Here is a 27083-nt window from a genome sequence, read left to right on the forward strand (position 1 = left end):
CATCAATCCCCTTTTCTTTAAACCTAAACTTATTTTCAAACAAAAAAGAGTTTCCTTATTTTGTACACCACATCATAATTTAGCTCTGACTGGTGAGGATGTGGAATTAACTACCACCGGAAGTAATTGAGGTAAATGCCAGAGATTTTGTTTTGAGGCAAGACTGGATAAGCATATGAGAGGGAAGGGAATAGAGGGTTATGCTGCTCATGTTGAATGAAGATGGGAGAAGGCTTGAATGGGCGTGTGGAACATGCGCTGAATTGCCTGTTTTTGCATTGTATTCTCTAATTCTTTGAATGATTTTACGAACAAAGAACATTAAGAAAAGGCTAATATTCCATAAGCATAACAGGCTTCCAACACTTACCTCAATGCCACCTGGCGTATTTACTTAAACACTAGAATTATGGAGATGTAGATAGCAAAATGATTTTAAAGTTTTTCAGTGGAAAAATGGGATTTAAAAAAAATCAAATTGATTGTTGGGAGAGGGCAGAAGAGACGGAATCTGTGAAAGGAATGTTGCATTCTTACTCTAGACTTTGTTCCCTCCTTACTTTGTTGTTCAAGTCAAATAGTGCTCGTTGTGTATGTGTGTGTCTATGTGTGAGAGACTCTGGGATAGGGGGGGGGGGGGTGTGGAGGTTATTTGTAATTGAGCAATGTTACACCTGTATTGAATCCTATGCTTGGTACCTAATGTGAACTCGCTCATTTAGTCTCCTTAGGTCATGATGGTTACTTTTCTCTGTGCTTTGTAAAGCATACTTATTTTTTTGAAGTAGGATGACTGAAATTGCATCCATAGTCCAGATTGACCCCACCATTTTGATCTGTTAAATGGCCAATTTGTTCCAATTTGTAATTCACTACGCTATAAACCATGCTGATAAGATCCTATCGGGGTGAAAAAAGAAAATACTGCTGTGGCTGGAAAACTGACCTTAATCAGAAATGCTGGAAATACTCCCAAGTGAGATAGCATGTATGGAGAGAGAAACCGAGGGCGCACATCCTGTTACGGCTGCAATAGCCCCCCAATCTTTGAGTGGCAGGGCGTGGTGGTGGTGTTCCCCTTGTCTGTTTAGGAGGGGTGGGAAGGGCTAAAATTTAACTTTGAGATTGATGTTACACTGACCCTCTTCGCTAGCGCTTTGAAATTGTGCAGCGTGCTGTTTAATCAGGCGAGAAAGGCATCTGTGAAGCCAGCAGGTGTGTCTCACAATTTCTCACCTGATCAACCACTTTCATGCAATTTTGGGATAATTCCACTTGAGAGTTAATGTTACAGGTTAATAATACTTCATTAATTCTGCTCAATTTCTGGAATGTAAAAAAGCCTGTTTTCATTCCAGGTTTGGAAATCTTTAAACTTGGTGAATAAATTGTTTGCATTTATTGATCAGTAGTTTGCGCCAGAGATTTAATATTGTCAATAATTTTTAATTATTGTTTGTTTTTCCTCCCCAGTTCTTTGTCTCATGCATTTGGTGAAGCGGACCCTGAAATGTCAAAATGATTTGGCAACACGCAGCATTGACACAATCTTGCATCTATAAGGTATGAATTGTATTAAATACAATATTTTTCTGGAGACTGCACAAGGTAACAATTCATATTATATAGAACATACAGTATAGGAGGAGGCCATTCGGGCCATCAAGTCTGCACCGACCCACTTAAGCCCTCACTTCCATCCTATCCCTGTAACCCAATAACCCCTCCTAACCTTTTTGGTCATTCAGGGCAATTTATCATGGCCAATCCACCTAGCCTGCACGTCTTTGGACTGTGGGAAGAAACCGGAGCACCCGGAGGAAACCCACGCAGACACAGGGAGAACGTGCAGACTCTGCACAGACAGTGACCCAGCAGGAAATCAAACCTGGGACCCTGGCGCTGTGAAGCCACAGTGCTATCCACTTGTGCTACCGTGCTGCCCTATTGTTACTCTTTCTTGCAAAGAATTAAAAACATCATGTAATATTTACTGGTTGTGGTGTGTACCTATAAGTCACTTTCCATTTCACAGCTAGAAATCTATTGTAGTAAAGTATTTTGGTTCTAAATGTAATTGGGAATTTAAGATGGTTGGTTGATATTGTGCTTGATTTAAGTTGCAGTAAACTATTTGAGGTAAGCTACAATTCATCAAAGATGTAGTATATTCTCTGGTCTTCGATTCACTTTTACTTTAGATAATAGTCAGCTATTTCATTTGAATATACAATATATTGGAAAAATATAACTTTAGTTCAGAGGTTTCTGATGGTTTGAAGAATGAGGATTAATGTCAAGTGGTGAATAGAATCATTTTTACCCTAACATTTTATTACAATTTTGTGATCACCCAGATGTTTTATAATACAGATACACTGGGCCAAATTCATCGAGCCCCCGCGCCAAAATCGCGAGAGGCGTGGGGGCAGAGAATGGGCATTGACGCCGGAAACCGCGCGCGCCGCGATTCTCCGGTCCCTGGTCTGTACCCCGGTCCCTGAGCGCACGTGCTCTACGCAGTGCAGGTAGGGGGCCATTGACAGAGCCCCCCCCCCCCGGTGATTCTCCGACGACAATTGGCCGAGTTCCCGACGTGTGGTTCTTACCACGTTTTGCCTATCGGGAACGGCCAGAGGCGGCTGCAGAGTCAGTCCGCGGCCACCTGGTTGGGGGGAGGGGGGAATCCTTTACCAGGAGGGGGCCTCATGGACGGCCAGGCTGGCGATCGGGGGCCACCGATCTGTGGGCCCGATATCTTGGGGTGGCCTATATTTTCAGGTCCGCTCCGCAGTGTGAGTCCACCATGCCGCGCGAGGCGGTCGCCAAAGGCCGCCGTGCGCATGCGCGGATTCCCGGCCAGAAGTGCAGGGCTCCATATCGGCAGGCAGAGCTGCGAGGAGTATTCCAGGGCCCTGCTAACCTGCTGCAAATTCAGAATCACTCTGGACTTCCCTCCGGTAGTCCAGAGTGAAACGCCTGCGTTTTGACGCTGGGGTGGGGACATGCCCCATTCTTGGAGAATCCCGCCCACTATGCCTTTGGAAAATGTGAATTAAGTATTTGGAAACCCTTGTGTGTGTCCCTAGTCATTTTTTTGCCAGTGGGGGGGCGTTCTCTCTTTCCCCCACCCCACCCCACGCACACTTTTCTTCTTGGATGATTGGAGGTAGGCGAATGTTGTTCCCCTGTTCAAGAAAGGGAATAGCGAAATCCCTGGGAATTACAGACCAGTCAGTCTTGCGTCAGTGGTGAGCAAAATATTGGAAAGGATTCTGAGAGATAGGATTTATGATCATTTAGAAAAACATAGTTTGATTAAAGATAGTCAGCATGGCTTTGTGAGGGGTAGGTCATGCCTCATGAGCCTCATTGAATCCTCTGAGGATGTGACAAGACACATTGATGAAGGTTGGACAGTATATGTGGATTTCAGTAAGGCATTTGATAAGGTTCCCCATGGTAGGCTCATTCAGAAAGTTAGGGGACATGGGATACAGGGAAATTTGGCTGTCTAGATACAGAATTGGCTGGCTGAAAGAAGACAGCGAGTGGTGGTCGATGGAAAGTATTGCGCCTGGAAGTCGGTGACCAGTGGTGTCCCGTAAGGATCTGTTCTGGGACCTCTGCTCTTTGTGGCTTTTACAAATGACTTGGATGAGGAAATGGAAGAGTGGGTTAGTAAGTTTGTCGATGACACAAAGGTTAGTGGAGTTGTAGACCGTGTTGAGGGCTGTTACAGGTTACAACAGGACATTGACAGGATGCAGAGCTGGGCTGAGAAGTGATAAATGTGAAGTGATTCATTTTGGAAGGTTGAATTTCAATGCTGAATACCGGGTTAAAGGCAGGATTCTTGGAAGTGTGGAGGAACAGCGGGATCTTGGGGTCCACGTACATGGATCCCCCAAAGTTGCCACCCAGGTTGATAGGGTTAAGAAGGCGTATGGTGTGTTGACTTTCATTAACAGGGGGATTGAGTTGAAGAACCGCGAGATTTTGCTGCAGCTTTATAAAACCCTGGTTCAACACACATGGAATATTGTATCCAGTTCTGGTCGCCTCATTATAGGAATGATGTGGATGCTTTGGAGAGGGTGCAGAGGACATTTACCAGGATGCTGCCTTGACTGGAGGGCATGTCTTACAAAGAAAGGTTGAGGGAACTAGGGCTTTTCTCACAGAATCCTCATTCTTCAAACCATCAGAGAAAATGAAGAGAGGTGACTTGATAGAGGTGTACAAGGTGTTGAGAGGCATGGATAGAGTGGATAGCCAGAGGCTTTTCCCCAGGGTGGAAATGGCTGTCACGAGGGGACATAATTTTACGGTGATTGTAGGAAGGTGTATGGGAGATGTCAGAGGTACATTCTTTACACAAGAGTGGTGGGTGCGTGGAATGCACTGCCAGCAGAGGTGGTGGAGTCAGAATCATTAGGGACAGTTAAGCGACTCTTGAACAGGCACATGGACAGCAGTAAATTGAAGGAGTGTAGGTTGGGTAGGTTAGGTTGATCTTCGATTAGGATAAATGGTCGGCACAACGTGGGCCGAAGGGTCTGTACTGTTCTATGTTTCCCCGTCAACTTCGGCTGCGTCCCTCCAGGAGGCGGGGGGGGGGGGGGGGGGGGGGGGGGGCAGGGGGGGGGGGGGGGGGGGGGGGAGCGGGGGGCGGGGGGAGCGGCGGGGGGGGAGCGGGGGGGCGGGGGAGCGGCGGCGGGGGGGGGGGCGGGGGGCGGGGGGGAAGGACCCGGGCGGGCTCTCAGGGATGTCATTGTATATGTATAGGCATTTGTTTTAGGTAATGTATATTGGACTGTTAGATTGTACTTTTGGAGAGTAACTATTTTTGATAAGGCAGTTGCCATTTAGTTTTTGTTTATATATTATTTATTTATTTGTTTAAAACTGGCCACTGTTATTTATATTGTTTTATTGTTGTTAAAAAGAAAAACTGTGTACTGTTATGTTTGGCCAAAAAATCTTGAATAAAATATATTTTATAAAAAAAAGGAAAGTGCAAGCTAGGGTGTCGGCCCTCTTCCCCATGTGTAGCTCTGATACCCTGAAGATTGCCATATTTGGAAATGGCTTCACCCTCGTCCCCACAATCTTGGACATTGCCTCAGAGAAGGCTATCCAGAACCCAGCAAGTTTGGGACATGCCCAGAACATGTGGGCGTGGTTGCCGGGCTCCTCTGGCACCGTTCACACTTGTCCTCCGCCTCCGGAAAGAGCCTGATCATTCAGGCCGGATTCAATTCTGACCTTGGGTGACTGGCTGTGTGGAGTTTATGTTCTCGCCGTGTCTGCATGGGTTTCCTCCGGGTGCTGCGGTTTCTTCCCACAGTCAAAAAATGTGCAGATTAGGTGAATTGGCCATGCTATATTGCCCCTTAGTGTCCAAAAGGATAAGGCGGGGTTACGAGGATAGGGTGGAAGCTTGGGATTAAGTAAGGTGCTCTTTCCAAGGCCAAGTGCATACTCAAATGGCTGAAGGCCTCCTTCTGCAGTGTAGGGATATATAGAACATAGAACATTACAGCGCAGAACAGGCCTTTCGGCCCTCGATATTGCGCTGACCTGTGAAACCACTCTAAAGCCCATCTACACTGGGTAGTGAGTGTCTGGAATGGGCTGCCAGAGGTAGTAGTAGAAGCGGGTACAATTGTGTCTTTGAAAAAGCATTTAGATGGTTACATGGGTAAGATGGGTATAGAGGGTTATGGGCCAAGTGCGGGCAACTGGGACTAGCTTAATGGTAAAAAACTGGGCGGCATGGACTGGTTGGGCCGAAGGGCCTGTTTCCATGCTGTAAACTTCTATGATTCTATGATTCTATACACTATTCCCTTATCGTCCATATGTCTATCCAATGACTATTTGAATACCCTTAGTGTTGGCGAGTCCACTACTGTTACAGGCAGGACATTCCACGCCCTTACTACACTCTGAGTAAAGAACCTACCTCTGACATCTGTCTTATATCTATCTCCCCTCAATTTAAAGCTATGTCCCCTCATGCTAGACATCACCATCCAAGGAAAAAGGCTCTCACTGTCCACCCTATCCAATCCTCTGATCATCTTGTATGCCTCAATTAAGTCACCTCTTAACCTTCTTCTCTCTAACGAAAACAGCCTCAAGTCCCTCAGCCTTTCCTCATAAGATCTTCCCTCGATACCAGGCAACATTCTGGTAAATCTCCTCTGCACCCTTTCCAATGCTTCCACATCCTTCCTATAATGCGGCAACCAGATTTGCACGCAATACACCAAATGCGGCCGCTTGAAGAGTAAGTAATTACATGGAATAGCTTGTTGAGGGCAGGCCAGAATCATCTTCGTTGTCTTTACTTCAGTGATAACACTCCCCTCTGAATCAGTAGGTTGTGGGTTCAACTTCATTCCAGATATTTGAGCAAATAGGGCTGATTTTTAACAGTTTTCTCGAGATGAACTGGGAAGCAAAAGGGCTTAACAGTGGAATGCATTGGGTGGGAAGCCTGGTGTCTTCCTGATGTAATAGGATATTCCCACCCAGAAGTGGGGGCTGCCTGTTAGATGGAGGTGTGCATCCAATTAATTTATTTACATAGTCCATTAATGACCATGTGCTAGCAGATTGCCAGCGACAGATTGGGCTCCTACAGCGTGTCTATCGAGACTGCCTCGCAATAATTTCACGGAGGGGTGGGAAGTCTGGGTTTTTGGTTGCGCAATGATCACTAGGGGGGCTCTCTTTGCTCAAGCAGCTGCCCTCCACCTCTCCAAATGGTGGAGAGTTCACCCCTCCAGTCGCTGGGGCGTGGCCCTTAGATGTTTTTAAAAAAATTAAACCTACCAATCTTTTGAGGGCACTTCCAGGTGAAGGAGCCCTCGCTTTCTCCCTCCAGCCTCAACAGAGACTAGGTCTGGCTGTGGTGTTGCCAAACTGTCATCCCATTGACTGGATCGGCAGCTCTAAGAAGCGGGCTGACGTCCTTAATTTGATGGTCATCATGACAGTGGCCTCATCATTACTATTGGTATAACATAGTCGTTTGCACAGTCTCAGGACCCGCATTCGGCCCTGGCTCTGGATTTATAAAATTCAAATCCATAATTCGGGCTGATACCATAATGCAACTTTGGGGAGATGTGACATTAAATTGAGTTCCTGGTTTCTCTCTAGTATGCGAGTATTGATGCAAAAGGCCCCCTACCACTATTTGCAGAAGTACTAGCCAACGTTTTATCGACTAGAGGCCTAAGAGTCTTGGTAACTTTATATTGAACACTTTTTAAATTCTTTCTTGGGATGTGAGACAAGTTTAAAATTTAATTTGTCTTGACACTGAAGCCAGCGTCTTTAACTCCCACCAGCACCAATTTCTGGCTTCACCATCATAGATTTCTCTAGTTTGCCACACCAGCCCTTTAATTTGAAAGGGTGAAAACATGATGTTTTAATCCCAAACAGAACTTCAAGTCCCATACTTACATTCTGTGCATTGTTTGCCTACTATCCTATGTCTCTTCCACTGATGCCAATTCCACTGCTACCAAAATTTGTAATTCATATTCATTTCTCAATAGTCTACACAAATTGCAACTTTTACAGAAATCCTTCATCCACATTCTTTTCTACAGAACATCCCTAAATCCATCATAGCTGTTGTTGTACTACGCCCTGGTCAACTCTTTAAACACCCTCTGCTATGTCCAAAACCAGCCTTTTCCTTCCATAGTCTATCTAAGCAACCTTCTCTACAAATAAAATCTAACCACCTCCTCTAATGCTGAATTACTTGTCGTTAATCTTTCAATGAGTACGGGCAGCCCTGTCCTCTGCAACACTTTTCTAAAATCCCCCTTTCTGCTTTAAGCTACCTAAATATAACCCCCTGTATTTCCAATCTCTTGTGTTCCTGTATTCTTCCATCTACTCTCTCCACTTTTTTCCCCTTCTGTCAAGTTGTTGGAGACAGTTTTGGGCCAGGGTTTAGAGAATCCCAAAGTGTATCATGGAGTTCACCTGACCCATAACTTTTAATAGATTGTGGTATGGAGAGCACACGGCCCACTCTACAGGTATGGTACAGCAGAAATGGAAACGTATTTTTTAAAGCAAAACAATGTTTATTCTATGAACTCAAGTTAACCTTTTTAAAGCATACAGTGAAGTGAACATCTTAGCAACCATCAATTCAAATATAACCCCCAAAGAATACAACACTAAGTAATCCTTAAGCTGTCCTTTTAACATCTATAACACTTAAAAAATAACTTTTAACAGAAGCACATCAGGTTAAAGTCACTACTGAGAGCAGTTCTTAGTTTTAAATCACCAAGGGATTGATTTACAGTCTAGATTACAGAGAGAGAGAGATTTATACACCTTCTGGCTGTGACTGCAGCTACCCAGCTCTGAAAACAAAGCTAAGACCCACCCTGCAACCAACAGCCTAAAACAAAAGTAAAAAAAATTGGCAGACAGTCCAGCTCCATTCACACACTGACATCATTGATAAACACCCACTTCTTAAAGGTACATTTCTTAAACACTCATTTCTTAGAGGTACTTTCACATGACAGCAGCAGCCAGAGCAGTGGCACCACGGCTGGCTCTGATGTTCAGAAGGGAGGGTCAAAGCGCATAAGGGCAATAGTAATAGGGGACTCTATAGTCAGGGGCACAGATAGGCGCTTCTGTGGATGTGAAAGAGACTCCAGGATGGTATATTGCCTCCCTGGGGCCAGGGTCCAGGATGTCTCCGAACGGGTAGAGGGCATCCTGCAGGGGGAGGGCAAACAGGCAGAGGTCGTTGTACATATTGGTACTAACGACATAGGCAGGAAGGGGCATGAGGTCCTGCAGCAGGAGTTCAGGGAGCTAGGCAGAAAGTTAAAAGACAGGACCTCTAGGGTTGTAATCTTGGGATTACTCCCTGTGCCACGTGCCAGTGAGGCTAGAAATAGGAAGATAGAGCAGCTAAACACGTGGCTAAACAGCTGGTGTAGGAGGGAGGGTTTCCGTTATCTGGACCACTGGGAGCTCTTCCGGGGCAGGTGTGACCTATATAAGGACGGGCTGCATCTAAACCGGAGAGGCATAAATATCCTGGCCACGAGGTTTGCTAGTGTCACAAGGGAGGGTTTCAACCAGTATGGCAGGGGGGTGGGCACGGGAGCAATAGGTCAGAAGATGTGAGCATTGAGGGAGAACTAGGGAATAGGGACAGTGGGGCTCTGAGGCAGAGCAGACAGGGAGAAGTTGCTGAACACAGCGGGTCTGGTAGCCTGAAGTGCATATGTTTTAATGCAAGGAGTATTACGGATAAGGCAGATGAACTTAGAGCTTGGATTAGTACTTGGAACTATGATGTTGTTGCCATTACAGAGACCTGGTTGAGGGAAGGGCAGTATTGGCAGCTAAAGGTTCCAGGATTTAGATGTTTCAGGCGGGATAGAGGGGGATGTAAAAGGGGTGGCGGAGTTGCACTACTGGGTAGGGAGGATATCACAGCTGTACTACGGGAGGACACCTGAGAGGGCAGTGAGGCTATATGGGTAGAGATCAGGAATAAGAAGGGTGCAGTCACAATGTTGGGGGTTTACTACAGCCTCCCAACAGCCAGTGGGAGATAGAGGAGCAGATAGGTAGACAGATTTTGGAAAAGAGTAAAAACAACAGGGTTGTGGTGATGGGAGATTTCAACTTCCCCAATATTGACTGGGACTCACTTAGTGCCAGGGGCTTAGACGGGGTGGAGTTTGTATGGAGCATCCAGGAGGGCTTCTTAAAACAATATGTAGACAGTCCAACTAGGGAAGGGGCGGTACTGGACCTGGTATTGGGGAATGAGCCTGGCCAGGTGGTAGATGTTTCAGTAGGGGAGCATTTCGGGAACGGTGACCACAATTCAGTAAGTTTTAAAGTGCTGGTGGACAAGGATAAGAGTGGTCCTAGGATGAATGTGCTAAATTGGGGGAAGGCTAATTATACCAATATTAGGCGGGAACTGAAGAATCTAGATTGGGGGCGGATGTTTGAGGGCAAATCAACATCTGACATGTGGGAGGCTTTCAAGTGTCAGTTGAAAGGAATTCAGGACTTAGTACGGCAATCTTCGGGAACATTGGATAATGAGAGATATTGTAGGCCTTGTCAAAAAGAAAAAGGAGGCATTTGTCAGGGCTAAGGAATTCAGGACGTAGTATGGCAATTTTCGGGAACCTTGGATAACGAGAGATATTGTAGGCCTCGTCAAAAAGAAAAAGGAGGCATTTGTCAGGGCTAAAAGGCTGGGAACAGACGAAGCCTGTGTGGAATATAAGGAAAGTAGGAAGGAACTTAAGCAAGGAGTCAGGAGGGCGAGAAGGGGTCACGAAAAGTCATTGGCAAATAGGGTTAAGGAAAATCCCAAGGCTTTTTACACGTACATAAAAAGCAAGAGGGTAGCCAGGGAAAAGGTTGGCCCACTGAAGGATAGGCAAGGGAATCTATGTGTGGAGCCAGAGGAAATGGGCGAGGTACTAAATGAATACTTTTGCATCAGTATTCACCAACGTGAAAAAATTGGTAGATGTTGAGTCTGGAGAAGGGTGTGTCGATAGCTTGGGTCACATTGAGATCCAAAAAGACGAGGTGTTGGGTGTCTTAAAAAATATTACGGTAGATAAGTCCCAGGGCCTGATGGGATCTACCCCAGAATACTGAAGGAGGCTGGAGAGGAAATTGCTGAGGCCTTGACAGAAATCTTTGGATCCTCACTGTCTTCAGGTGATGTCCCGGAGGACTGGAGAATAGCCAATGTTGTTCCTCTGTTTAAGAAGGGTAGCAAGGATAATTACAGGCCGGTGAGCCTTACTTCAGTGGTAGGGAAATTACTGGAGAGAATTCTTCGAGACAGGATCTACTCCCATTTGGAAGCAAATGGACGTATTAGTGAGAGGCAGCATGGTTTTGTGAAGGGGAGGTCGTGTCTCACTAACTTGATAGAGTTTTTCGAGGAGATCACTAAGATGATTGATGCAGGTAGGGCAGTGAATGTTGTCTATGTAGACTTCAGTAAGGCCTTTAACAAGGTCCCTCATGGTAGACTAGTACAAAAGGTGAAGTCACACGGGATCAGGGGTGAGCTGGCAAGGTGGATACAGAACTGGCTAGGTCATAGAAGGCAGAGAGTAGTAATGGAAGGATGCTTTTCTAATTGGAGGGCTGTGACCAGTGGTGTTCCACAGGGATCAGTGCTGGGACCTTTGCTGTTTGTAGTATATATAAATGATTTGGAGGAAAATGTAACTGGTCTGATTAGTAAGTTTGCAGACGACACAAAGGTTGGTGGAATTGCGGATAGCGATGAGGACTGTCTGATGATACAGCAGGATTTCGATTGTTTGGAGACTTGGGCGGAGATATGGCAGATGGAGTTTAATCTGGACAAATGTGATGTAATGCATTTTGGAAGGCCTAATGCAGGTAGGGAATATACAGTGAATGGTAGAACCCTCAAGAGTATTGAAAGTCAAAGAGATCTAGGAGTACAGGTCCACAGGTCACTGAAAGGGGCAACACAGGTGGAGAAGGTAGTCAAGAAGGCATACTGCATGCTTGCCTTCATTGGCCGGGGCATTGAGTATAAGAATTGGCAAGTCATGTTGCAGCTGTATAGAACCTTAGTTAGGCCACACTTGGAGTATAGTGTTCAATTCTGGTCGCCACACTACCAGAAGGATGTGGAGGCTTTAGAGAGAGAGTGCAGAAGAGATTTACCAGAATGTTGCCTGGTATGGAGGGCATTAGCTATGAGGAGCGGTTGAATAAACTCTGTTTGTTCTCACTGGAACGAAGGAGGTTGAGGGGAGACCTGATAGAGGTATACAAAATTATGAGGGGCATAGACAGAGTGGATAGTCAGAGGCTTTTCCCCGGGGTAGAGGGGTCAATTACTAGGGGGCATAGGTTTAAGGTGAGAGGGGCAAGGTTTAGAGTAGATGTACGAGGCAAGTTTTTTACGCAGAGGGTAGTGGGTGCCTGGAACGCGCTACCGGAGGACGTGGTGGAAGCAGGGACGATAGTGACATTTAAGGGGCATCTTGACAAATACATGAATAGGATGGGAATAGAGGGCTACGGACCCAGGAAGTGTAGAAGATTGTAGTTTAGTCGGGCAGCATGGTCGGCACGGGCTTGGAGGGCCGAAGGGCCTGTTCCTGTGCTGTATGTTTCTTTGTTCTTTGTTCTTTGACAGAGACATTTGCATTGTGATGGCAATAACACATTATAGATCACGTTGAATGTAAGGATTTGTTTTTTTTTTAAAAGGAGTATCATTGCATATATGTAATTTATCCGACAGATGTAACCCACAATCATCAATATTTGCACCAACCACAATCATCAATATTTCATAAACTGTAGCCCATGATGCAATGTTAAGTCTACAATGGAGTTGTAAATGCTTCAAGTTTCATGACAGATTTTTGATGTTGGCAGACTGTGGTTAACCCGTAGATCAGTATGGCATTTCCTATCTATTTTCCTGTAGAGGTAATTACTGCAGTAAGTCTGGTTTTAGGTATTTACATACGGAATTGTTTTGCTGTACAAGAACAGATAAGTGTGATGTAGGCAATTAGTTAATGATTTTCTCTAATTCAATATTAAGCAAGATTTAAAAAGCAAGAAAAAAAAGCAAATTCAGAATGTTTGCTGATTAAGATGACGCTTTGTATGTAAACGAACCTGAAATAAATTTGCAGATTGCATTTAGTTGCAGTGGAACATGACTGGGTGGATCCATCCTGTTTCCTCTGTTCTTGTTGCTGTGCAATGCAGAATTGCAATACCACAAAGAGCAAGAAGTTAGAAAATCTGAGACTGTTTATTAACTTTGCCTTGAATCTGAAATACTTTTTTCAGTCCCCTTTCTCCCCTTTTTGTTTCACCAATTTTCTCCCATTTACCTTCCCCTCTTGAAAGTATTAATGTCTTATTGTATGATTCCACATGTGCCCATGTGATTTACAAACCTTGGGTACACCTTTCAAGCAGGAAGATTAGCTGAAATTAGCTAATCGCTATGGAATATGATTTGGAGGAACTATTAATGGATGGATTTAAGGCATAACATTTAATTCTTTGTTTTCCAAATCTCATCCCAGGATTACTAATGCCAGTATTACTGGGCCAGAACTGTTCTGATTGTGGTCAGTGAATTAAGGAAATTTGAACTGACCAGTTACTAAAATAATCTCAACAATGCTAAACCAGTTGCTACCTTCATTAAAGTAACCAACAAAGCAATGGCAGATGAACACTTCGGACACAAGTACTGCACACCATGTTTTGTACCTCTGTGTGGGGTATTTCATGGCATGACCTATTGGCGAGACCTTTCCCTCGCCCTTGAGGTTAGTTTTTTTTCTACTGCAGATTGTTGAAAGTGTGAGTACAAAGGAGCATCTGGGACCTTGGTGAACAGCAGGTCCAACAGTCTACCTCTTTAACATATAAGACTTGTGTACTAAGAAAGAAACTGAGAATGACTGAGAAGAAAATTGTGTGACGTGTAGTCAAATCGGGTTCAAAATTGGGAATTAGAGAGAAAAGTGAGATCGGAGAAATGAAATATAACATTGAACCTCAAGTAATTCAGTTTCAAATGTCTCCGTTCTGAGCAGGAAGGAGGAAAAATGGCAGTGCAAGAATATATGTGTCATCATTAAAGGGGTCCTTGCGCTATCAAATACCAGCATTAACTTTGTGACAAGCTTGAATAATTAATGAGTTAATGCAGCAATTTCATGCAAATTGTCCAGTAGTGTGCACGTTATGCTTTCCATCATCTTGCAAGAAAATTCTGACCCTGAAATTATGCTATGCATTGCTAACATATAGGCAAGTATGTGACCAATATGGGAATTTCAGATCTATTGCATTATATGTATTTGGTGCAGTAAGGGTTAAAGGCTTGGGTTAGTGTGTGTATGACTGCTTCAGTAGTCCTTTTAAAAGTCCTGGTTTGCAAAACAGCTATGCCTTTTGGCGTCAGAGATGCAATTAAAGCATCGTAAAAATTTGGGCAGATGGACTTTTATTTAGAGTAAAGGGTTCCCTGCAGATAAAGAGGGTTCCCTCAAGAGTAGTTAATTAGAGACATTGTGTTCAGTTTAGTAAGTAGAAGTAGTTAATGGGAGGAGCCAAGCTGAAACATTCAGGTGTTGAAGCTAGTCTGGGTGGCGCACCTATACCTACCATCACAGCATCAGAAGTCAGATCGCCACCTTAAAGTGAACCCACAGAAAGCAACCGGTCATGATGGAGTCCCTGGTCATGCTCTCAGATCATGCGTGGACCAACTGGCGGGTGTGTTCACGGATACCTTCAACCTCACCCTACTCCATTCTGAGGTTCCCACTTGCTTCAAGAAGACCACGATCATACCAATGCCAAAGAAGAGCCAGGCAACTTGCCTCAACGGTGGTCTTGACATCTTTCATTCTAAAGTGCTTCGAGTGGTTGGTCATGAGACACATCAACTCCATACTCCCAGAATGCCTTGATCCATTGCAATTCACTTACTGCCAGAACCAGTCCACAGTAGACTCCCTGGCCCTATACTCGTGCCTGGAGCATCTCGACAGCAATAACTCCTATGTCAGACTCCTATTCATTGACTACAGCTCTGCCTTCAACACCATAATCCCAGTCAAGCTCATATCCAAACTTCAACCTAGGAGTTGGCTACTTCCTCTGCAACTGGATCCTCCACTTTCTGAATCATAAACCACAATCGGTAAATATAAACAACGACATCTACTCCACGCTATCCTTAACATGGGGGCCGCACAAGGCTGCGTACTTACCCCCTCCTCTACTCCCCATATACACACACGACTGCGTGGCAAAATTCAGCTCCCAATCTATCTACAGGTTTTCTGATGACATAACCGTAGTGGGTTGGATATCAAGCAACCATGAGTCCGAGTACAGGAGGGAGATAGAGAACCTAGTGGCATGGTGCAACAATTTCTCCCTCAATGTCAGCAAAACTAAGGAGCCGGTCATGGAATTCAGGAAGGGAAGTGTCGTACACGCCTCTGTCTGCATCAATGGTGCCAAGGTGGAGATGGTTGACAGCTTCAAATTTCTAGGTGTACATATCACCAACAATCTGTCCTGGTCCACCCGCATTGACGCTACAACCAAGAAAGCACAACAATGCCTATACTTCCTTAGGAAACTAAGGATGTTCGGCATGTCCACACTGACAAATTTTTACGGATGCACCACAGAAAGCATCCTATCTGGCTGCATCACAGCTCGGCCCAAGACCATAAGAAACTAAAGTCGTAAACCCGTCTCCCATCCATTGACTCTGTATCTCTCTCTCTCTCTCTCTCTCTCTCTCTCTCTCTCTCTCTCTCCCACTGCTTTGGGAGAGTGGGCAGCATAATTAAAGACTTCTCACATCCAGGATATTCTCTGTTCCAACCTCTTCCATCGGGCAGGAGATACAAAAGTCTGAGAACATGCACTGTGTAGCACTACACTCCATATGCTTCACCCAATTTATTTACATTATGCATCTATCGGATGTCCTATGTTTTTTTTTTCAAGTATGGTACGATCTGACTGGACTGTACGCAGAACAATACTTTTCACTTTACCTCGGTACACGTGGCAATAAATCTAAATCAAACTGAGAAATGGTTTCTGGAGAAGTACAGCCAGAGATTCTGCATTGTTCTGACAGCCCTATCTTTTCAAACAGTCGCATAGATAGCTCCTTAGTCCTGAGTCTGGTAACTTTTTAAAAGTGAATTGTAGTCTGAGATGGTAATGTTGTTTGAGTGAAAGTAAATATAGTAGTTAAGGGTTATTGTGTGACTGTATTGATTAGCATTGTTTAAGCGGTTATTGGATCGGCACATGGAGCACACCAGAATGACAGGGACTGGGATAGCTTGATCTTGGTTTCGGACAAAGCTCGGCACAACATCGAGGGCCGAAGAGCCTGTTCTGTGCTGTACTGTTCTATGTTCTATGTAACCTATTTTCTTGTGTGATGTTAAAGATATTTTAATGTTGTGTTAGTACTGGGGTTTGTTTTAATATACCATTTCCCCATTTTGTGTAAAATCACTCCTGGAACAAGGTATTCTTTCCTCTCAGTCTTACAAAGTTAAATTAAATATTGAGGTTTCTGTTCCGTATCCTAACCACTATTGGAGTCTAGTCCAGGATCGTAATAAGTAGTACATTTACCTGAAATTTCTCTTTCTAATTGCTATTTTACCTTTCATCTATTTAAAAGAAAATAATAATCACTTGTCACAAGTAGGCTTCAATGAAGTTACTGTGAAAAGCCCCTGTTCGGGGAAAAATGTGCTCACAAATCTCCTGTAGCATTGCTCTTGATTTTAGAGGCTTTGTTATATTATTATAAGGGCTGTTTATGCCCTGCATGGGATAATGTTCCTCTGAGTAAATAAATACGTTCTTGCATTGTATTCTAGTATTAAATGTATTTATTCTTATTCATCTGTTTAGGTTAGCGAGCAGGCCTGGTTTTCAGTCTTCAAAGCCCACTGAGATGAAAGAGGGCCATTCACTAGCCTAGATTGTCCATCGCTGTTTTGGAGACTCATGAACAAAGACACCAGGGTCTCAACATGTCCCACCTCTCTCCATTTCAGAAATACTCCGCCTTTCTGTTTTTTGCACCAAAATGCATAACTCCATACTTATTCATATATTCAGTCTGCCATGCTCTTGCTCATTCGCTTAGCTTTTCGAAGTCCCCTTGATGCCTCCTTGCATCATCCTCTCAACTTGCATTCCTTGCAACCCAATTTTATGTCATCAGCAAATTTGTAAATATTACATTTGGTTCAACATCCAAATCATTTGTATGGATTGTGAACAGCTGTGTCGCCAGCAATGATCCTTGTGGTAGCCCACTAGTAACAGCCTGCCTCTGTGTGATTCCTTCATGTGGATGAGTATCACAGCCTGTGGGGAATTACAATTTTACATTCTGTAACTTCATGACAAGATCCGATACCTCGGGAATATCTATGCAAGAGGCATCCATTCCGGTTATTAAAGAATTACATTAAATTCAATATTGTGAAACATTCCTATTTTTATTTCATAAAACACATTCTGCAATTTTTATGACCATCATTCAATTTGTGTAAATTTGAACTTCTCCCTTAATCACAATTTAATACTATCTCTCAGGGAACCCGAGAGATGCTTACAAAATGAGAGGGACAATTCTGTTTTTGTTCCCTCTAGATGGAGTCAGTAGACCTGCACATATTGGATTGGCAGGTAACACTTACTACTGGCATCCGTTGGCAGCTGCATTGTAGTGGAGAGCTAAACCATCTTTTTGTAAAGTGAAGGTAGTTTGCACAAAGAACTGCTGTAACTAACAGAAATGCTATCCTTTTGAATACCAGCTGCTCCATCATACATCATCACACTTGCCTGCTCTCAATTATCTGCTATTTCAGATATCATTGTATCAATTTGCATTATATATACATGGAAGGCAATACTGAAACATGCCCTAGTTGTTACTCACATGGTCTCACGAGGATTCCAAAGGTAAAGAATAGTTGAGTAAACCTACCGATTCATATCACATCCGTTTACAGGAACCTACGATCTGATAACACAGCATCTACTTGATTTTGAAATTATTCCAGTGTTTCTGTGTACACCATATTAACCTGCAGAACGTTACAAATATTAATTACCATTTGTGTAAAACGGTGCCTTTTCACAACAGCCCAGAAAATGGTAGTGAAATTTGTTGAACCTTATCCATTATCACTGAATGAATGTTGATGCTTCTGGGATTTTGGTAGTATTTTGTGAATGTGTGGTGTGTCCCTGATTTCTTAAACTGCGGAACACATTTGTGAGAACTGAGAGATAAAAGGGTAAAGGTTTTAGATTCATGCGTCTGTAATGAGATGTTATAGTGAGTCTTGGATTGCAAGTAAATAGGTTGGATTTAAAATTTTCATTATAAAGTAAGTAGGGACTTGGCTTTTCAGCTGTTGAATTTCAAAGAGGAGTTTTGAAGTGACAAACCTTTACAAATTATAACAGTTTTATGATCACATTTTATTGACCCTAAAGTAGAGAGAAAATCAGAAAATATGAAACATTCTTATATTTTGGAGCACTTTAGTTCAAAGAAGTGTTTGAGAACAATAGCATTTGAGATGAAAAGGGGGAAATCTATTTAAGGAAAGATGGTGAGTAAAATTGTGTTGGCTGTTTGCAAAGGAGGTGCAAAAGCTGTGAATTTGAAGCAGATGTGAGTTCAAGCTAGAAAAATCTTTCTCTTTCAGAAAGCAGTTTGGTACGAAGTGTTTGAGGAGTGATATGGTATACCTTTATGAAAGTAACAACAGTGGGGTGGCATGTGGCGCAATGGTTAACACTGGGACTGCGGCGCTGAGGACTCGGGTTCAAATCCCGACCCTGGGTCACTGTCCGTGTGGAGTTTGCACAATTTTCCCGTACCTGCGTGGGTTTCACCCCCACAATCCAAAGATGTGCTGGTTAGGTGGATTGGCCATGCTAAATTGCAACTTAATTGGAAAAGAAAAATAATTGGCTACTCTAAATTATTTTATTTTTTAAAATGAATGTAACAACAGTTCTTTGCTTTGGGTAATATTACTGGAGTTTTGAACCCTATAAGGGAATTGTTGCCAAGAAGGTATTTTATTTGTGTGTTTTCACCAATTGGGTTTTTTGGGGGGGATTGTTCTGTAAGGCTAACTTTAATTTAATGTTCTCGGTGTTGCTGAAGTTCTATGATTTGGGGATTGGTAGCTTTACCAACCTGTCCCCGCCACACACCTGCCCACTGGTTATCAAAATCCGCAACAAGGCCTTGGACAATGTGGACTACTTTCCATTCCCTGGGAGCCTACTGTCATCAGACATGAAGATTCAATACCACTTTCACGACGCCAGCACAGACTTCGGCCACCTGAGAAGACCAGGATCTCTGACCCAGTAATAAGCTTATGGCCTGCAGAGCAGGAGTGATACCAGCCCTCCTATATGGCTTAGACGTGGACAATGTGCAGCAGGCACGTCAAAACACCACCTAAGGTTCTGCAAATCCACCAATTTCAGTGTTCTTGTTCAGGTCGACATCTCCAACATGGAAGCATTGACCATGCTCAATCAGCCAAGTGGGTGGACCACATCGTCCACATGCCTGACAAGAGACTCCCGAAACAAGCCCTCTGGTCAAGAGCTTTGATATGGCAAGTGAACCCCAGGTGATCAGCAGAAACTTCAGGATTCCTTGAAAAAGAGCAACATTCTCACTGACAGCTGTGAATCCACGGCCCTAGACCACCCGAAGTGGAGAGAAAGCATCCATGAAGGAACTGCACAACCCTATTTTCGGTGCCGAGAGCAAACTGAAGCCAAGTATCAACAGCGAAAGGAATGTGTAGCAACCCATGAGGTCTTCTAACCAACCTCCCATTTGTGAGAGACTGTTTGGGGGGATTAGTGAGCCTAATTTGCATAAATTTGAAGGCATTATAATGTACTTAGCAAGGTTAACGTTGAATCTTCCGACCTCATTGAATCTTCCAACCCAGCAGACATGATGTCACGTGGGTTTACATTACTCCTTATTAAAAGCGGGAGCCAGGCGCCAAGACTTCAGAGGGAGGGAGGTAGGAAGTGAGCACCCCTCTCCACCTCGTACCAGGGAGTCTTAAGGGGGCTGCGGCCACTGCCCATCTCTGGGGTGGGGGTCGCGGTGTGTGTCACCCTGAAGCCTGCTGCATGTGTCATTGAAACATTTCTTGGAGCACTGGCCGTCTGCTGCCTGCGTTGTTAGTAAAGTTTAATGAGCACCGAGTTGGTCAACTGTTAGTGGCTTGTGGGAATGGGGCGCTTTTGGGTGCGGGTCTCATTAGGTCAGGGAGAAGGGTGAAATGAGACTGAAGGAGGCAACCCTAAGGGGTGCGGTTGGATAAGACCCCTAAAGAGGCAACACTGTACGTAGCCTGGGGTACAGTGTGGTTGGGGGTGTACAACCGGGGGAGGGAAAGCGATGGATAAAGACCCCTAGCCTGTTCCTAACTTCATCTGTGCCTCTACTATTACTTAGCCTTGCGAACCCTCTGACTATGTCTCGGTGTATTCCCAGGATGCACTGCAGAAGTGGTGCTAGGCCAGACCCTTTGGTTGAGGATCCTGTCTGCCACTCTTGTGTCCCTGTCTCTCTCGTTCGCTCACGTTTGGGCACTGCGTTTAAACAGGGAGGGGTTCTGATAGGAGGGGGGGGAAACGTGGTTGAGGATGATACTGTTGAGGTTGGGTGCTGGGAAACTTTGAGGTGGCCCCTTGTATGTTCCAGGTGACATTCCGGGGGTGGCGGAAGCGTGAAGTGCCTCTAGGACACTGGGAGCATTTGCTGGTCGTAGTCAGTTTTTTTTTTAATTTAAGAGTACCCAATTCATTTTTCTCAATTAAGGGGCAATTTAGTGTGGCCAGTCCACCTACCTGCACATCTTTGGGTTGTGGGGGTGAAACCCACGCAAACACAGGGAGAATGTGCAAACTCTACACGGACAGTGACCCCAGAGCCCGGATCGAACCTGGGACCTCGGCACTGTGATTAGCAGTGCTAACCACTGCACCATCGTGCTGCCCCTACAGTCGGCCTTCTTCATCTTCTGACACTGCACTCCTGTCCTCTTGTTCAGGCTGCTGACACTAACCAGTGCTGTCACCATTTCCCAGGCCCAATTCATGACATTGCTGGATGGTCTCCTGCCAGTCTGAGGGTCGATAGTTGGTCGTTCTCCTCCATGGCACCCAACATTCCAGTGAGGGTCCCCTCAGTGAATCATGGAGCTGACGTCTTGGCTACCATCCTTCTGGCTGGACTGTGAGCAACTGTGGACCATTTAAATGCAGCTCTCCCTTGATTCAAGTGCTCAGGTGACCCCTGGGGCAGTCAATCAAGACGCTTTGTGCCTCAGGAGGGCACTTTTCAAGTGGATGGGGGCGAGGGGATTCTGTGCCTAATGACTGCGATCCAGATTGTGCCATTTGGGCTGGAGAGAATCACACTGATTTCCTCACTGAAAATTATATTGCCATTTTTATTTGGGAAAGTTCCACCCTGTAGTTCAAACATTGGAATCCTCAATTACCTGAGAACTAATTTTTAGCGTGGATGCAAATCCTGCTCGATCAAAGGGACTGCCGAAGAAGAAGCTTGCTCTTGTTTTCAAAATACAAAACTAAAGATTAGGGTCAATAAGACCGGTTTCCCTGGGATCTGGCTTGCCCAGCAAGGAACATCTGCTGTTGTCATAACATGTCACATACACCCTTTGTTTTTGTGTCCCAGACTTCTTAGGTGGTTTAAGGGTGCTACACAAAGGTTGCTGTTGTCACATTATTGTTTTGAACTGAAAGCTGTAAAAATACAAAATGTGGTGTACTACTGATTGTGGATCCCAATCTGCCCATAGAAATAAATCTTTATACTTTCCCTTTGTCATGCAAGCAGAGTGCTCTACTTCCTATCTCATAAATTTCTGGCATCTTCAGAGCAGACTAGGGAATCTGCACTCTTAATGGTAAGAGGCACTGCAATCATTTGTGAAGTGCTTGGGAGATCAGGGAAACTCCCATCTTCGCTCACGCTCCGGAGGAATAGCCTTCCTGAATGTTTTGCAGCATTCAGTTCTAATTGTGTGCAGGAATTGGCTCAGGACCCAACTCTGGAGTTATCAATTCCAACTAATGTTCACCAAATTCAATAATGAAATGCAGGAATGTAATTTAATGACTTTTAACTGATCAAATACATATGTTAAGGGTAATTTAATGTGACTTGCAAGTTTTCCTTTTATCTGAAGCCAATGTTCAGATTCTAGGTAAAATGTTTCTGTAATGTAAAGGCTTATTGATTTTAAAATTACAAATGAATGAGTTGCTTATTCCCTGAGTGAGTCTACATCTGTCCACCTGATAAAACTTGCTGTGTGATAAAATTGCCTTTATTAAAACCAATATTGGCGACTTTCATCCTTCCAACAACCTCTAAAATTGACAAAGTGCAAGTAATAAGGTGTTGAATTGTATGGTTAACAATTGCTCTTATCGCTCATCTTTCCAGAAATGAATTGGGGCATGGTTCTTGCAGATGGTGGCCATTATGGTCAGACTGAAGTGGTGTCTCAGTTGGTTCCGCGTTCTCAGTGGCCACTGGGCTTCTTCAGTATCTAGATGGGAGGAATAGGAGTGGGGCTGTGGCCTGTGCTCGGAGGAATGGCCCCGTGCAGGAATTCTCCTCTATTTTTACCATCCATGTACTTTTTATTTATTTATTTTATTTTTAAAAATTCTTATAAATTGAGTGCCCAATTCATTTTTTCCAATTAAGGTGCAATTTAATGTGGCCAATCCACTTACCCTGCACATCTTTCGGTTGGGGGGCTAAACCCACGCAAACACTGGGAGAATGTGCAAACTCCACACGGACAGTGACCCAGAGCCGGGATCGAACCTGGGACCTCGGCTCAGTGAGGCAGCAGTGCTATCCACTGCGCCACCGTGCTGCCCATCTGTACTCTTTTTAGGCGGTAGCTGCCCATGGTAGATTAGGAGGTTTGGCCCAGATAGCCTGGGTCACATTGTGATCCAAAAAGACGAGGTGTTGGGTGTCTTAAAAAATATTAAGGTAGATAAGTCCCCAGGGCCGGATGGGATCTACCCCAGAATACTGAAGGAGGCTGGAGAGGAAATTGCTGAGGCCTTGACAGAAATCTTTGGATCCTCGCTGTCTTCAGGGGATGTCCCGGAGGACTGGAGAATAGCCAATGTTGTTCCTCTGTTTAAGAAGGGTGGCAGGGATAATCCCGGGAACTACAGGCCGGTGAGCCTTACTTCAGTGGTAGGGAAATTACTGGAGAGAATTCTTCGAGACAGGATCTACTCCCATTTGGAAGCAAATGGACGTATTAGTGAGAGGCAGCACGGTTTTGTGAAGGGGAGGTCGTGTCTCACTAACTTGATAGAGTTTTTCGAGGAGGTCACTAAGATGATTGATGCAGGTAGGGCAGTAGATGTTGTCTATATGGACTTCAGTAAGGCCTTTGACAAGGTCCCTCATGGTAGACTAGTACAAAAGGTGAAGTCACACGGGATCAGGGGTGAACTGGCAAGGTGGATACAGAACTGGCTAGGCCATAGAAGGCAGAGGGTAGCAATGGAGGGATGCTTTTCTAATTGGAGGGCTGTGACCAGTGGTGTTCCACAGGGATCAGTGCTGGGACCTTTGCTCTTTGTAGTATATATAAATGATTTGGAGGAAAATGTAACTGGTCTGATTAGTAAGTTTGCAGACGACACAAAGGTTGGTGGAATTGCGGATAGCGATGAGGACTGTCTGAGGATACAGCAGGATTTAGATTGTCTGGAGACTTGGGCGGAGAGATGGCAGATGGAGTTTAACCTGGACAAATGTGAGGTAATGCATTTTGGAAGGGCTAATGCAGGTAGGGAATATACAGTGAATGGTAGAACCCTCAAGAGTATTGAAAGTCAAAGAGATCTAGGAGTACAGGTCCACAGATCACTGAAAGGGGCTACACAGGTGGAGAAGGTAGTCAAGAAGGCATACGGCATGCTTGCCTTCATTGGCCGGGGCATTGAGTATAAGAATTGGCAAGTCATGTTGCAGCTGTATAGAACCTTAGTTAGGCCACACTTGGAGTATAGTGTTCAATTCTGGTCGCCACACTACCAGAAGGATGTGGAGGCTTTAGAGAGGGTGCAGAAGAGATTTACCAGAATGTTGCCTGGTATGGAGGGCATAAGCTATGAGGAGCGATTGAATAAACTCGGTTTGTTCTCACTGGAACGAAGGAGGTTGAGGGGCGACCTGATAGAGGTATACAAAATTATGAGGGGCATAGACAGAGTGGATAGTCAGAGGCTTTTCCCCAGGGTAGAGGGGTCAATTACTAGGGGGCATAGGTTTAAGGTGAGAGGGGCAAAGTTTAGAGTAGATGTACGAGGCAAGTTTTTTACGCAGAGGGTAGTTGGTGCCTGGAACTCACTACCGGAGGAGGTAGTGGAGGCAGGGACGATAGGGACATTTAAGGGGCATCTTGACAAATATATGAATAGGATGGGAATAGAAGGATACGGACCCAGGAAGTGTAGAAGATTGTAGTTTAGTCGGGCAGTATGGTCGGCACGGGCTTGGAGGGCCGAAGGGCCTGTTCCTGTGCTGTACATTTCTTTGTTTCTTTGTTCTTTGTATGATTAGGGTTTGGATCTGTTTTAATGTCATGTGTACCAAGGTACAGTGTTGTTCCGCGTACAGTCCAGGCAGATCACTCCATACATGAAAAAAAAGGACATGCATAAATACACAAAGTAAATACATAGGCATCAGGTGAAGCATATAGAGTGCAGTATTCTCAGTAGAGAAGATGTGTGAAGAGATCAGATCAGTCCATAAGAGAGTCATTCAGGAGTCTGGTAACAATGGGGAAGAAGCTGTTTTTGAACCTGTTAATGTGTGTTCTCAGACTTTTGTATCTCCTGCCCAAAGGAAGAAGTTGGAAGAGTGAATAACCTCTTCCAAGGCAGCGGTGGTGCAAACTGAGTCAATGGATGGGAGGTGGGTTCGTGTGGTGGACTGGGCTGTGTTCAGGACTCTCTAGTTTCTTACGGTCTTGGGCAGAGCAGTTGCCATACCAGGCTGTGATGCAACCAGATAGGATGCTTTCTGTGGTGCATCTGTAAAAATTGGTTACAGTCAATGTGGACATGCTGAATTCCCTTAGTTTTCTGAGGAAATATAGGTGCTGTTGTGCTTTCTTAGTCATAGCATCAATGTGGGTGGACCAGGACAGATTCATAGAATTTACAGTGCAGAAGGAGGCCATTCGGCTCATCAAGTCTGCACTGGCACTTACAAAGAGCACACTACTCAAGCCCTATCTACCCTATCCTCGTAGCCCAGTAACCCCCATATAACCTTTGTGGACACTAAGGGCAATTTAGCATGGTCAATCCATCTAACCTGCACATCTTTGGACTGTGGGAGAAAACCGGAGCACCCGGAGGAAGCCCAAGCAGACACAGGGAGAACGTGCAGACTGTCCGCATAGACAGTGACCCAGCCGGTTATCAAACCGGGGACACTGGAGCTGTGAAGCAACTGTGCTAACCACTATGCTACCATGCTGCCCAAATTGTTGGTCATGTGCACACCTAGGAATTTGAAGCGGTCAACCATCTCCACCTCGGCACTATTGATGCAGACGGGTGTGTACAATGCTTTGACTTCAGGAAGCAAGGACCAGCTCTTTAGTTTTGCTGACATTGAGGGAGTGTTGTGGGAAAATTTTGTGTTTTACAATGTATACCGGGTAATTAACTATGTTGCAAAATTATGTTTGACCCTACTTTCTGTGCCTTCTGCTGAGACAGTAGCTCTTTGTGCAAAACAGTAGTTGAAGTCAGATTTAGAAAAGGTTTTTAGACAAAAGGTACTCAGTTGGCTTAGATGCCTGTATAAGAGGCGATTTGTAGGAATAGATAGTGTATACACCATGCTTGTGATTTTGTAACCTAAGAATTACTAATATCAGAAAGGACACAAAATGGCTGTTAGCTGAGCTAGCCACATTCCTGAACAATCATTAGCTGGGTTAAGTTACTAACTATATAAACAACCTCATTGAATGGGACCCAGACATGGGTGTTTCTAGGGAGTATTTTAACAGCCACTGATAACAGCTCCACAGGACAACGAGCACAATGTATCCTCAATAGCTCAAGGTCTCCAGATGCAGGCAGGAAACATAACTTTGTTAGTTTTGAGTGACTTCTGCATGAAGTTAGCGGCTGGTAAGACACCAACCCACTTTAACCATATATTTCCTAAAGTGGGATACTAAGAAAAGTGATTGATTGCATGTGGTAAACACCACGAGTAACACATTTGCATGTATTATGGTACTGCCCATGTATTACAGGTACCACGGTAAATCCCAGCCTGCTACTCCTCCCATCAGGCGGTGTATAAAAGTGCATGCTCTCCTGCACTGCTCCCATTCTGGTTCCAACTGCAGGAGGCACACCACCTTGTGCAATAAAGCCTCGATTGTTTCACCATTCTCGTCTCATGGTAATTGACGGTACATCAATTTATTGCACAAGATTTTAAAAGATGGTCTTCCTGATCAAGCATGATCGCCTGCAGCTGAGCCCTCACGCAGCCAACGCCACGTCCGCCTTTGAGCACTGGCTAGCCTGCTTTGAATGCTACCTCAGAGCAGCCACCGAAGAACTCTCGGACCCACAGAAGCTCCAAGTCCTCTTCTCACGGGTGAGCCCTGAAATGTTTCCCCTCATCCGGGATGCGCCCACCTACACGGAAGCGAAGACGCTACTAAAGGGACATTACATTCAGTCGGTGAATCAAGTGTTATTTTTGTGGCCAGAGGAAACATCCCAGGCAGCGCTGCCCGGCGCGGAGTGCGACCTGCAGCAGGTACGGGAAGAAGGGCCACTTTGTTTCGGTTTGCCAGGCCTGATCGGTCGCCACTGTTTCCAGGCCCGGCATTGCTACACCCCCCACGTGTGATCCAGGGGCTCCGCCATCATCTTCACCACAAGCCACGTGAGGCCCGCGGGTGCCACCATCTTCCCCACCACAAGTCACGTGCGGCCCGTGGGCGCCGCCATCTTTGATGCCACCCTCCGTGGGCACCGCCATCTTCCACGCCATTTTGGACAGCGCCTCCGGACCCCTGCAGCTCGGCCGTTCACTGCCCGCTGATGCGTCCGCCACCGCTGATCAGCCAGGGACCTCCCAACATCCGCAGCTCACTTCATCACCCTGGATCAGTCTTGGCCTCGCGACCGCTACAGCAACGGTAAAGATCAACGGGCACGAGACGACCTGCCTCTTTGACTCCGGGAGCACCGAGAGCTTCATCCACCATGCTACGGTAAGGCGCTGCTCCCTCCCGGTACACCCCGTCACCCAGAAAATCTCC

General features: G+C 45.1%; 1 protein-coding gene across 8 annotated transcripts in view; it reads left to right on the forward strand.

Annotated features, from left to right (window-relative positions):
• Positions 1–27083, forward strand: part of LOC140399296 (protein-tyrosine sulfotransferase 2-like) — a 158351-nt gene that overhangs the window by 82628 nt on the left and 48640 nt on the right. For all 8 annotated transcript variants that reach the window (XR_011937765.1, XR_011937740.1, XM_072488832.1 and 5 more), the window contains one exon: positions 1474–1563. The gene's annotated coding sequence lies outside the window, so the exon portion shown is untranslated. The remainder of the gene's footprint in view (positions 1–1473; positions 1564–27083) is intronic.

This window comes from Scyliorhinus torazame, chromosome 1 (assembly GCF_047496885.1).
Source record: "Scyliorhinus torazame isolate Kashiwa2021f chromosome 1, sScyTor2.1, whole genome shotgun sequence".
NCBI lineage: Eukaryota > Metazoa > Chordata > Chondrichthyes > Carcharhiniformes > Scyliorhinidae > Scyliorhinus > Scyliorhinus torazame.